The 10680-nt window shown below is 54.5% G+C and overlaps 1 long non-coding RNA gene across 2 annotated transcripts; it reads left to right on the forward strand.

Annotated features, from left to right (window-relative positions):
* On the forward strand, positions 1–8809 carry LOC125720241 (uncharacterized). 2 transcript variants are annotated; one of them, XR_007385399.1, is made up of 4 exons: positions 1–100; positions 591–840; positions 6932–7019; positions 8706–8809. It is a non-coding gene; the product is annotated as an uncharacterized LOC125720241 (long non-coding RNA). The 2 variants fall into 2 exon arrangements; XR_007385400.1 differs by lacking the exons at positions 1–100; positions 591–840 and adding an exon at positions 2404–3435.
* The last annotated feature ends 1871 nt before the right edge of the window (positions 8810–10680 follow it).

The raw sequence follows: 10680 nt of genomic DNA on the forward strand, positions 1-10680 counted from the left end.
TTCATGTCTGTTGCCACAACTTTCCGCAACACCAACTTATTTGACGCACTCTGTTAGTAGACTTAGATAATAAGTTCTGTTTGGCTGTAGTTTATTTCGGGTAATGTCATCTCTTTCTTGTCTTATAAATATTGTAATATTAGTCTCAGAAATTTCACGTATGGCTGTGTGATATCGTTCTCCCTAAGTCTAGTGTGTATTTCAGTTGTTATTGGGTGCTGTCACGTAAATGTTGACGCCCGAAAATATAGATGGAATTCAAGCAGAAGCTTCTGCCCATGTTTTCAGACTTCCCAAAGGAATGTTCATCATTGAAGTTCTAGCCTGGTTAAAATAATACAGTACCTTGTATCATGCCATATATTTATAGTAACAGTATTATGTAGGATGCTATATTTTAAATACAGTACGAGCATAAAGCCGTGTGCTTTTCTCCAGAGACTCTATATGTGTTCCTTCGTGTTGCTTTTACTGCTGTTTCAGTATTCAGAAATCTCTGTAACAAACCGATTAGAAACTTATAAGTGAAACCCAAACTTCTTTGTTCTGCATCATTGATTTCATCTGTTTCCCGTTCGATGCCAATCAAGCGGTCCCCGCCTGCAGCGCCGGGCTGGTCTGCGGTGAAACTTTGATTTGAGCTGCATGCTGTCGGATCGTCGCCTCCCGGCTGCGGTGCCAGTCTTTGCAGCAGGGGGTCAGTGCATAGCAGAGCAGCCCCATCCGCCCGTCTCCGCCTCTCACAGCCCCTCGCAGCCCGTCCGCCTCCAGTCCCCCGCACTCCCGCAGCCCGTCCAGGCAGACAGCCGAAGATGGCGGAGGAAAAGCGACCGCTGATCGGTGAGCAACGCCGCTGCTGGCATGTTCCCGGACACGGCTGGGGCTGGTTGCAGTTTATCGGCTGGGGCTGACAGCGCAGTTTATCGGGGGAGGGGGGACTTTGTAAGCAAACTCGGCACTGGAGGGGACTTTGTAAGCAAACTCGGCACCGATGAATAGTTTGGGCAGCCTGTGTTGCTGTACCCCTCAGCCGGTTCGATCTGCTGCAGTGCTTTCCCCGATCTGACTCCAGGCTCGGAATTGTCTGCTTTTCCTTTCGGTTATATCTGTTAAAAGAACTACCCGTGTGAGTTAAAAGTTGCAGCTGGTGTAGGATATTAAGCGCTTCGTACCAAGCCGGGTGCAGTGACTCTGCTTTAGATGCCGGGGCATCTATCCATCCATCCATTCGGCTCCCCGCATCCACACTCCGTTCGATTGAACCGTTAACCCCGTGCAAAGCAGCACAGTTTTATACTGGGAATACTGGGACGTGAGGTCATCTGCAGCTGGAAAGTGCCCTCCCCACATTTCCTCTTCCCCTTGTCCAGTCAAGGCGCGTAAGGCCCCGGACTTCCGTGGTTTGACAACGGGACAATGTGCATTTATATCTCGCTATATTCGGTACGTGCACAAGTGATCTGGTTAGCTTTGGCTGGAAGCGAAGAGCCAGAGAACAATGTCATTTGCACACTATAAAGTATCTAATATGATGCATATTTGCTCGTCTGTCATCCAGATGTACAGTTACTGTGTGCAGATTTGATATATAATCATGCCTTAATTTTGAGACTTACGTCTTGGAGCAGGAAGTACCCTGTGTTTCAGTGCTTCTTCCAAGGAGACTTGGCCGATTTGCTGTGGCTGCTAGAGCAAAAGGTGAATTCTGCCACAACCGGGACAAGTGACTGGTGTCGTAAGTTACTGGCTGCGGCGACTGGCTGTTTACTGTGTGCAGTGTTGTTGTATTGATGTAGGAGTAACAGCTTGTGTAATACTTCCCAGAATATTCGGTGTCCTTTCGTGCCACAAACTGTCTGAGCCGAATATGAACCAAATCATTCTGAGCAGGGTATTACTGGCATTTTACACCGATGCCTACTTTAAAGCATTCTGCTCCGTACAGCCCTCTTCATTCTCCAAAAGGCAAAGTGCATGCTGAACTGATGGTGTAACTCTGTCCTTATGGTGATTGTCATAATAAGGGCCGCCACCTTTCAGGGGAGTTTCACTGTGCATGTTTACAGGACGCCCGCATTCCTGCCTGGGGTGGGCTTAGCTTAATTCGGCACCTTGGGGAAGGTGCTGTTGCAGGCTTCTGTTCCAGAAGGATTACCGGGCCGTTTGCTCGCGGTGCCCAGAAGGGCAATGATGTGATCGGGCATCTCCCTGTGGTTCTCTCTCTCTCTCCCCCTCCCTGTGGTCCCCCTCTCTCTCTCCCTGTGGTCCCCCTCTCTCTCTCTCTCTCTCTCTCTCTCTCTCTGTGGTGCCCCCCCCCCTCTCTCTCTCTCCCTCCCTCCCTGTGGCGTCCCCTCTCTTTCCATGGGCTGGCTGAGTTGAGTATCAGTGTCAGTGCTCCCTGTATGTAATTCCCTCGTGTTAAATGTCAATTCCTACTAATGCCTTAGAAGACCTATCACAAACTCACAGACTGGAATCCCCCCAGTTTTGTTCGAATGCAGAGCTCGGTTGCGATGTAGCAAACTAGCGAACTCTGGCTCAGTAGCGCTGAGAACCTGTCATACGAACAGTTAATGTTGGAAGACTGTGTCTTTGATATCATCGTCATGCTGCAGCTTGCTGATCAGGGTCGTCCCGATCCGTCCTTCAGCGAGCCTTGATCCTTCTGCGGGACTGGATCCCTTGCTTTGCTGGCTGTTTCAGCTGCTAAAAATGACAGGCAGACAGGCAGGCAGGCACAGTCTGGCAAATAAAGGGAGAGCTTAAATCTTGCCTTTACACTCAAATGAATATTAATGACATCATAAGCATGAAATCAAAAGCCTGTTAAAGTAACTAGTTTAAATAATAGTAGAAATGTTGTGATGTTAGCCAGCTGAAAGCCTCTGTGACCGGTTTGCTGGTCCTGGCCTCGGCAGGATAATCTGTGGGCCCGTGAGCCAGACCCTTAACCCCCAGTTCCATGGACGCCGCTACAGGTACAGTAGCTGCCCTTCGCTGCCAAGCTCGCTCTCACCTACATGTGCCATGGAGAGTAAGATGGGGTAACCGGCAACGGTGTTTAAAGGTTGCACAGTATGGCCCCTCTTTTTAGGGTCCGGCCCTCTTCGGGCCCCCAGGTTTACTCTCAGACTCTTAATCGGTTAATTAGAGTAATTATTTCAGTAGTAAGTCCCTGGTAATTCATGAGACACCAGCTTTATGTTAGGAATAGGAGGGAGGGAGAGAGGGAGGGGGAGAGAGAGAGGAACCAGTACGCATGGTCTGTGTGCCAGAGAGGGAGGGAGAGGGAGAGAGAGGCTGAGCTCCGGCGAGCAGCTTCCTTGTGTGAATCTCACATCAGGAACAGACCCAGCAGTCCGGCAATCCTGATTCATGCCTGCCGGTGTGATGGGCCAAGAACCTTCCGGACTGACTGACTGACCGACTGCTGCGGTGAGCGCATCTCCACCTCTCCATGGGGGTGTGTGTGTGTGATATCCTGTATCGTGCAGTGATAGCTGTTGAGGCTGTGTGTGTAAATATCATGTGTTTATATGTGCTTTAGCTGCATTGCTGCTCTCATGGGGGGGGGGGGTGTTGTCACGGCTCTCTCATGCATTCTGTCACGCATATATCGCCTGTAGACGTGTTACAGCTGAGCTGCTGTTTGATGCTCAGCGGGGCGACACTCTGAATGTGAACTCTTTGGCGTTTTTTCGCCTTACTAATTCTTCCTATGAAGTCCCCCCATCTTTCCCCCTTGGTGGGGGGGGGGGGGGGGTGAGCTCTGTGGGTATGGTGCAGGGTACTGCCTGTTACACTGCTGAGCCCATGTGACCTGCCGTCACAGCGACGATGAGCTGATAAGGGACCACTGTCAACAAATGGCATGAAATTAAACAGCAGCATGGGTTAGAATCCCGGGGGGGTTGGTTTTCCAGCTTATCGGATGTGTGAGAATAAGGATGAGAGGGTGTGTTTGCTCTTCTGTTCATGAACATTTGTCTGACACGTCACACCCTCCTGTCGGAGCGAGATTCACTCCCCTATCCGTAAAGGGATGAGGAGAAGATGCGATCGGTTCCCGAACCTGCACACAGCGTCTACCCTCTGAGTCAGAAGCCAAAGGGCCATGACACCAGATGGGCATCAGCTGAGGAGTGGGCCACCTCCGGTTAGCATGCAGCATCCTGGGGTACAGCCCTGCCCCCAGCCCCAAGCTGTCCCGTTCCTCCAGAGTGCCATGTTACCCCCACTGCCAAGGTGCAGCAGGAATCTGAATGCATTCCCACTGTTTCTGTGGGCAAACACCCCCCCCCCCCTCCGCAGCAGAGACCTGCCTGCATATCCTGTGGCCACTTACTGCTCCTTGAGGCCGGATCCTGATGCCGTACTGCGTGTCTGGGCTGGTGTTACACCACGATTGCCAGCTTCGTTCTCTGGCCCGCAGTAGGATCATCCCGAAATGCGTAGCCGGCAGCAAGCGTCTATGAACCAGTCGGGGGGGTGGGGGGCTTCCTGCAAGATGTTAGGATTTAGCCAGTCGTTTGGAAGCTGTTGGGAACCATACAAGAGATGATAGAAGTAAGTCTGACTCTTTCTTTTGAACATTGAGGTTGTATTTGTTGGATGGACCTTTTGTACAGTAAGTTCATTATGTTTTGGTCCCATTTTGTCTGTTCAAAGTTCTCCCCACGACTCCTGTTTTCCGAATCCACCAGCCCTCGCTCTCCTCTATTAGACGCCCCAGATCTGAGTCCTTGATCCCCGTGGCTGAGAGCGAGACACTCCCCTCTGTCGCAGGTGGCCTGTCTGTCCGGGAACTTAAACAGCTCTTAGTGAGCCGTGACCAGACTGCTCCCGCAGGGCTGGTCTCTGAGAGCCTGAAGAGAGGCAGCGCCCAGCGAGGTGGAGGGGGGCCGCTACTGTCTGAGGAACAGAAAAGTCTGCGTGTTTATGGGGTGTTTAACGTGCTTTCAATGGGAGGCATGATATCCAGTTATCCTTTGTCACTGTCATCCAGAGCCACTGATGGGAAGCATAGAACCTTTTACTGATTAGGGTGTCATTACCAAATATACTTACCTCGTTAACCATTGGTTATATACCTAATGTCAGTTGAAATGTAAAAGAGGTATAGCTGCAAGTGCTGTACCTTTGCTGGGAGACAGAGGGCGTTTCTCAGTACCAAGAATGCAAAGATCGCACTTGTGCTCTTGGCGAGAGCCGTCTTGCTAACGTTCCTCCAAAAAACGAACTTGGGGCGCAATGAATCATGGGATTGTTCTCTGCATCCTTGCATGATGTATCCGTGATATTTTGGGTGGGACAAAAATGGCACCCAGGGTTTTTTTTTTTTTTACCATCCTCCGTACTTCTTGTCTTCTGTAATGCAAGATGACGTTAACAGTATGCGAGAACACGCGTAGGGTGAAGTACGCGTGTTGGTAAGTCCGGCGCGTGCACTTTCCCCGGCGTAAGCTTGTTTTGGTGGCTCCCTCATACAGATCTGGGAAAAGCTCCACAGTCAGCAGTTCTTCCCGAGCCGTCATTCTGCCGCCCGCCCCGTTGGCCGCATCGCTAACCGCAGCAGACGTCCATGTGGATCCCGGCCCATCGAGCTCTAATCAAACCCTGGATGCCATTCCAGCTGACGGTGGTCCTGGCTGGTTTTGGCAGTATTTCATGCTGCATTAGCGCCGTGATTCAGTTTGATCTCCGCAGTCTTCGTAGTGGTGATTCCCACCTGACTTGTTGGGGCACCACACTATACATCCTGCATGGTAAATGCAGGTAATCGCCGTGACAGTCTTGACATCGACGGTCAGTATAGTGACGATCTCGACGTGACGGCGGCCGGTTTCGTAGAGTGATGATTTGTCCTCTGGATTCCCCATTCTGGTTTTGGCAGGAAGCAGAGGGTTGTTTGGCAATAACGTTCGAGAACAGAGTTCGTCCCCCGTCCCGGTCAGAAGGAAGGTTCTGGATGTATGGAATGTCGGCTGAATCCTAGAGGCCACTGTAGATCGATCGGCGTATTTCAGGGGGAGCCCAGATGTGAAGTGATCCGTCGTGTTTGCATATGTTACACAGCCGCCCCCCCCCCCTTTAGGGTTAGCAAACATGAAGCCTGGTCTCTCTTAGTCTTTATCTTTACCTCCACCGCTTCCTGGGTTTGGGCAGGTGTCCTGCTTTTCCCCGAATCTGTCATGCAGACTCATTACATCCCATCTGTTTGTCCCGTTTTGACATTCCCTCTCCCTGGGGAACGTCCTTTCTTTTTAAGAGCCGGCAGTAATACGCCTTCCCTTTCTCACGTGGCTCTTCATGTCAGAAATGCTCCGGTGACTCTCCTAAGGAGGCAGCTGCAAATGTCCCACGCGGGTTTGCTTCCCATCATGCCTTGTGCCGCCACCCAGAACCCTCATTCGGTGACCACGGGGATTGTGACACTCGCAGCGGTTTCCACCCCATCGAGTGTCGCTAGCATTAGAAACGGAAGAGCGTGTTGAGGCTGCCTCCACATTGCAGGGGTTGTGGCACTGAGAAGTATGCCAGGGGGGAGGCTATTGTGTGCTAGAGCCGAGATTAATGTCCGTTGCTCATTATAACTGTGTCTGAATGTCCGGCTTGTAAGGAAATGGGCTGTCAGTCACTTTCAGCATAATAAATGCGAATAAGTCAATGTGCCCTGTGACCCGAGAAAGCGGGGAGGGGGGGGGGGGGGGACTCTGCGTGATCTGCTGTCCTTCCAGGGTCCCTGCAGATTTCTGATATTGAGCTGGGGTGGGGAGGGGGGCCTGGATGTCAGCTTGATGCATGCGGAGGTCGTGGGAAGAGGGTCCCAGCGGGTCAAGATGCTGCTGTGGGAAGTGAGGCGGAGCAGACACGCAGCGACGCCGCCGGCCAGCCTGCAGTCGTGACGTCTGCGCTCTCCTGCCGTCCGCAGCCTCGCGAGCACAGGCGGGGGGGCTCCGGAGCCGAGCGGCTGAGCCCAGCGGGGAGCGGCGCCGCCAGGAGCCCAGGCAGCCGGACAGGTAGGAGGCGAGGCGGCGGCAGCCATGCAGAGTCATGCAGGACCGTGTGGTCTTACACACACTCCTGTCGCATTTATACTGCTGCGGTTAAAGCCCTGTTTCGAGGTGATTGATTGCAGTAATGCAGCTTCTGATCAGGCACAGCTTAGAGGAGGGTGTTGTGTTTCAAAGACTAATCCTCCAGCATCTCTCTCTCGATTTTGTTCACTCTCGCATTCTCTTTTGGATTCATTTACTTTTGCGCTTGCTCTCTCTCTCTCTCTTGCTCTCGTTATTCTCTCTCTCTCTCTCTCTCTCTCTCTCTCCCCCTCACTATCTGTTCCCTTAATTAACCCCACTGTAAATCATGACAGGTTTGATCGGATCTTGGAGATACACGGGTTTGTGAGACGCGCAGGTCCGTGGACGGTCATGTGTGGTGGCTCTAAAGAGGACAGAAGGGTCCACACTACCGCCCCTCGCACATCCAGACGCACAGCAGCTGCCGTTGGGCTTTGTTGACGTAATGCTAAGACCTGAATATTTTTGACAATACCTGACATAATGCATGATAAGCTCCCTCTGTATAGGGGCTGGGGTGGTGTGCTAACACCAGTGCCAAGTGGGGTGGGGTGGGGGGGGGGGCTCACCTCATTTTCCCTTCAAATAAAGCCCCCTTCCTTCCATCCCTGTTCCACGTGATTCTGTTCACCATCCAGGCAGGTTCAGCACAAACTGTCATAGTAACAACTGGAGTGCAGCGGTACTCTGAATTCACAGTTCGGCACAGATGTCGTTTTTTGGGTTCATGGTTTGGTGCAATTCCGTTGGAGCAGGGAAACAATTTCTATTAAAATTGTTTATTTATAAAACTGCGAACACAAACGACGTGCCGGAGTAACAAAACCAAGAGATGTTTATTTGCACGTTGTAAAAATAAATATGTAGAAATTCAAAACTATGAAGTCGTAACAAAAATGATGAGTTAGTCGTGTATCTAGCAGAATTTCCTGGCTGAAGTGCCTTAAATGCCACTGGGAGACTTGGTTGCAAAGGCTGTTTCTGCGTGTTCAGGTTGCACACACACTCATGATCCTCTCAAATGAATTAGCATGTTGGGTGCATTTCCAGCAACATGTATCCAAATTTGCTATAATAGAGCCAACAGACGGTCTTCGTTGTAAGAGCTACTCTCTCCCCAGTGCTGGTGGAATTTGTTGTGAAACGAATATGTTCCGAAACGGCCACGTACTATATAACCAACATTAGCCGTGACCAACTCGAAGCCACTCGTCGTATCGTTTCTCCGTATTCAACATCGTCTGGTGGATTTAGGTTCCAGCCATGTCAGTAAATGTATTCATTCTTTTCAGCGTGTGTACTGAACTGAAGATGATTTACTGAATAGGTCACGATGAATATGTGTACCGTTATAGCCCTGGTAATGGTTAGCAAATGCTAAAGCAAGGTACTGAGGTGGGTAAACAAATCTTTAATAACTAGTACTGGTAATGCCAGTGAGGTTCTAGTTGCAGCTGTCACCACCCGGCAGTGTGGTCTGGGTCATATGACTCTGGTAATTCGCTCTGTATGTTAAGTCTTTTGTGGGGGCGGGGGAAGGATGGCTGTCTTGCCTTGTACCTCATTAGTGCTGACTGTTGTTGGCCTTGGTTCATGTCTTATTCCCCCTGCCGCCCCTATAACCAGCCTCGAGAGAAGCTCAGGGCACAGAGCGCAGGAGTAAGATGTCACATGACGAGCGGCGATCCACCATGGAAGGGAAGAGGACTCCGCGGCCAGACGAGGAGAAGGTGGGACGGGGGCGTGTGCAGGTGGGGGGCAGCGTGGCGGGTTACAGGAAGGGGTGTGGCTGGACGAGGAGAAAGCGGGACGGGGGCGTGTGCAGGTGGGGGGCAGCGTGGCGGGTTACAGGAAGGGGTGTGGCCGCATGAGGAGAAGGCGGGACGAGGGGCGTGTGCAGGTGGGGGGCAGCATGGCGGGTTACAGGAAGGGGTGTGGCCGGACGAGGAGAAGGCGGGACGAGGAGAAGGTGGGACGGGGGCGTGTGCAGGTGGGGGGCAGCGTGGCGGGTTACAGGAAGGGGTGTGGCCGGACGAGGAGAAGGTGGGACGAGGAGAAGGCGGGATGGGGGCGTGTGCAGGTGGGGGGCAGCGTGGCGGGTTACAGGAAGGGGTGTGGCCGCATGAGGAGAAGGCGGGACGAGGGCGTGTGCAGGTGGGGGGCAGCATGGCGGGTTACAGGAAGGGGTGTGGCCGGACGAGGAGAAGGCGGGACGAGGAGAAGGTGGGACGGGGGCGTGTGCAGGTGGGGGGCAGCGTGGCGGGTTACAGGAAGGGGTGTGGCCGGACGAGGAGAAGGCGGGGGACGAGGAGAAGCGGGACGGGGTGCGTGTGCAGGTGGGGGGGCAGCGTGGCGGGTTACAGGAAGGGGTGTGGGCCGCATGAGGAGAAGGCGGGACGAGGGCGTGTGCAGGTGGGGGGGCAGCATGGCGGGTTACAGGAAGGGGTGTGGCCGGACGAGGAGAAGGCGGGACGAGGAGAAGGTGGGACGGGGGCGTGTGCAGGTGGGGGGGCAACGTGGGCGGGTTACAGGAAGGGGTGTGGCCGGACGAGGAGAAGGTGGGACGAGGAGAAGGCGGGATGGGGGGCGTGTGCAGGTGGGGGGGCAGCGTGGCGGGTTACAGGAAGGGGTGTGACCGGACAAGGAGAAGGCGGGACGGGGGCGTGTGCCGGAGGGGGGCAGCGTGGGCGGGGTTACAGGAAGGGGTGTGGCCGGACGAGGAGAAGGCGGGACGAGGGCGTGTGCAGGTGGGGGGCAGCATGGCGGGTTACAGGAAGGGGTGTGCCGGACGAGGAGAAGGTGGGACGAGGAGAAGGCGGGATGGGGGCGTGTGCAGGTGGGGGGGGCAGCGTGGCGGGGTTACAGGAAGGGGGTGCGGCCGGACGAGGAGAAGGGCGGGACGGGGGCGTGTGCAGGTGGGGGGGCAGCATGGCGGGTTACAGGAAGGGGTGTGGCCGGACGAGAAGGTGGGACGGGGGCGTGTGCAGGTGGGGGGCAGCGTGGTGGGTACAGGAAGGGGTGTGGCCGGACGAGGAGAAGGCGGGACGGGGGCGTGTGCAGGAGGGGGGCAGCGTGGCGGGTTACAGGAAGGGGTGCGGCCGGACGAGGAGAGGACGGGGGCGTGTGCAGGTGGGGGGGCAGCGTGGCGGGTTACAGGAAGGGGTGTGGCCGGACGAGGAGAAGGTGGGACGAGGAGAAGGCGGGATGGGGGCATGTGCAGATGGGGTGCAGCGTGGTGGGTTACAGGAAGGGGTGTGGCCGGACGAGGAGAAGGTGGGACGAGGAGAAGGCGGGATGGGGGCATGTGCAGGTGGGGTGCAGCGTGGTGGGTTACAGGAAGGGGTGTGGCCGCACGAGGAGAAGGTGGGACGAGGAGCAGGCGGGATGGGGGCGCGTGCAGGAGGGGGGCAGCGTGGCGGGTTACAGGAAGGGGTGTGGCCGGACGAGAAGGCGGGACGGGGGCGTGTGCAGGAGGGGGGCAGCGTGGCGGGTTACAGGAAGGGGTGTGGCCGGACGAGAAGGCGGGACGGGGGCGTGTGCAGGAGGGGGGCAGCGTGGCGGGTTACAGGAAGGGGTGCGGTCTGTTAGTACTGAAAGGCGG

This window comes from Brienomyrus brachyistius, chromosome 24 (genome assembly GCF_023856365.1).
Source record: "Brienomyrus brachyistius isolate T26 chromosome 24, BBRACH_0.4, whole genome shotgun sequence".
NCBI classification, from domain to species: Eukaryota; Metazoa; Chordata; class Actinopteri; order Osteoglossiformes; family Mormyridae; genus Brienomyrus; species Brienomyrus brachyistius.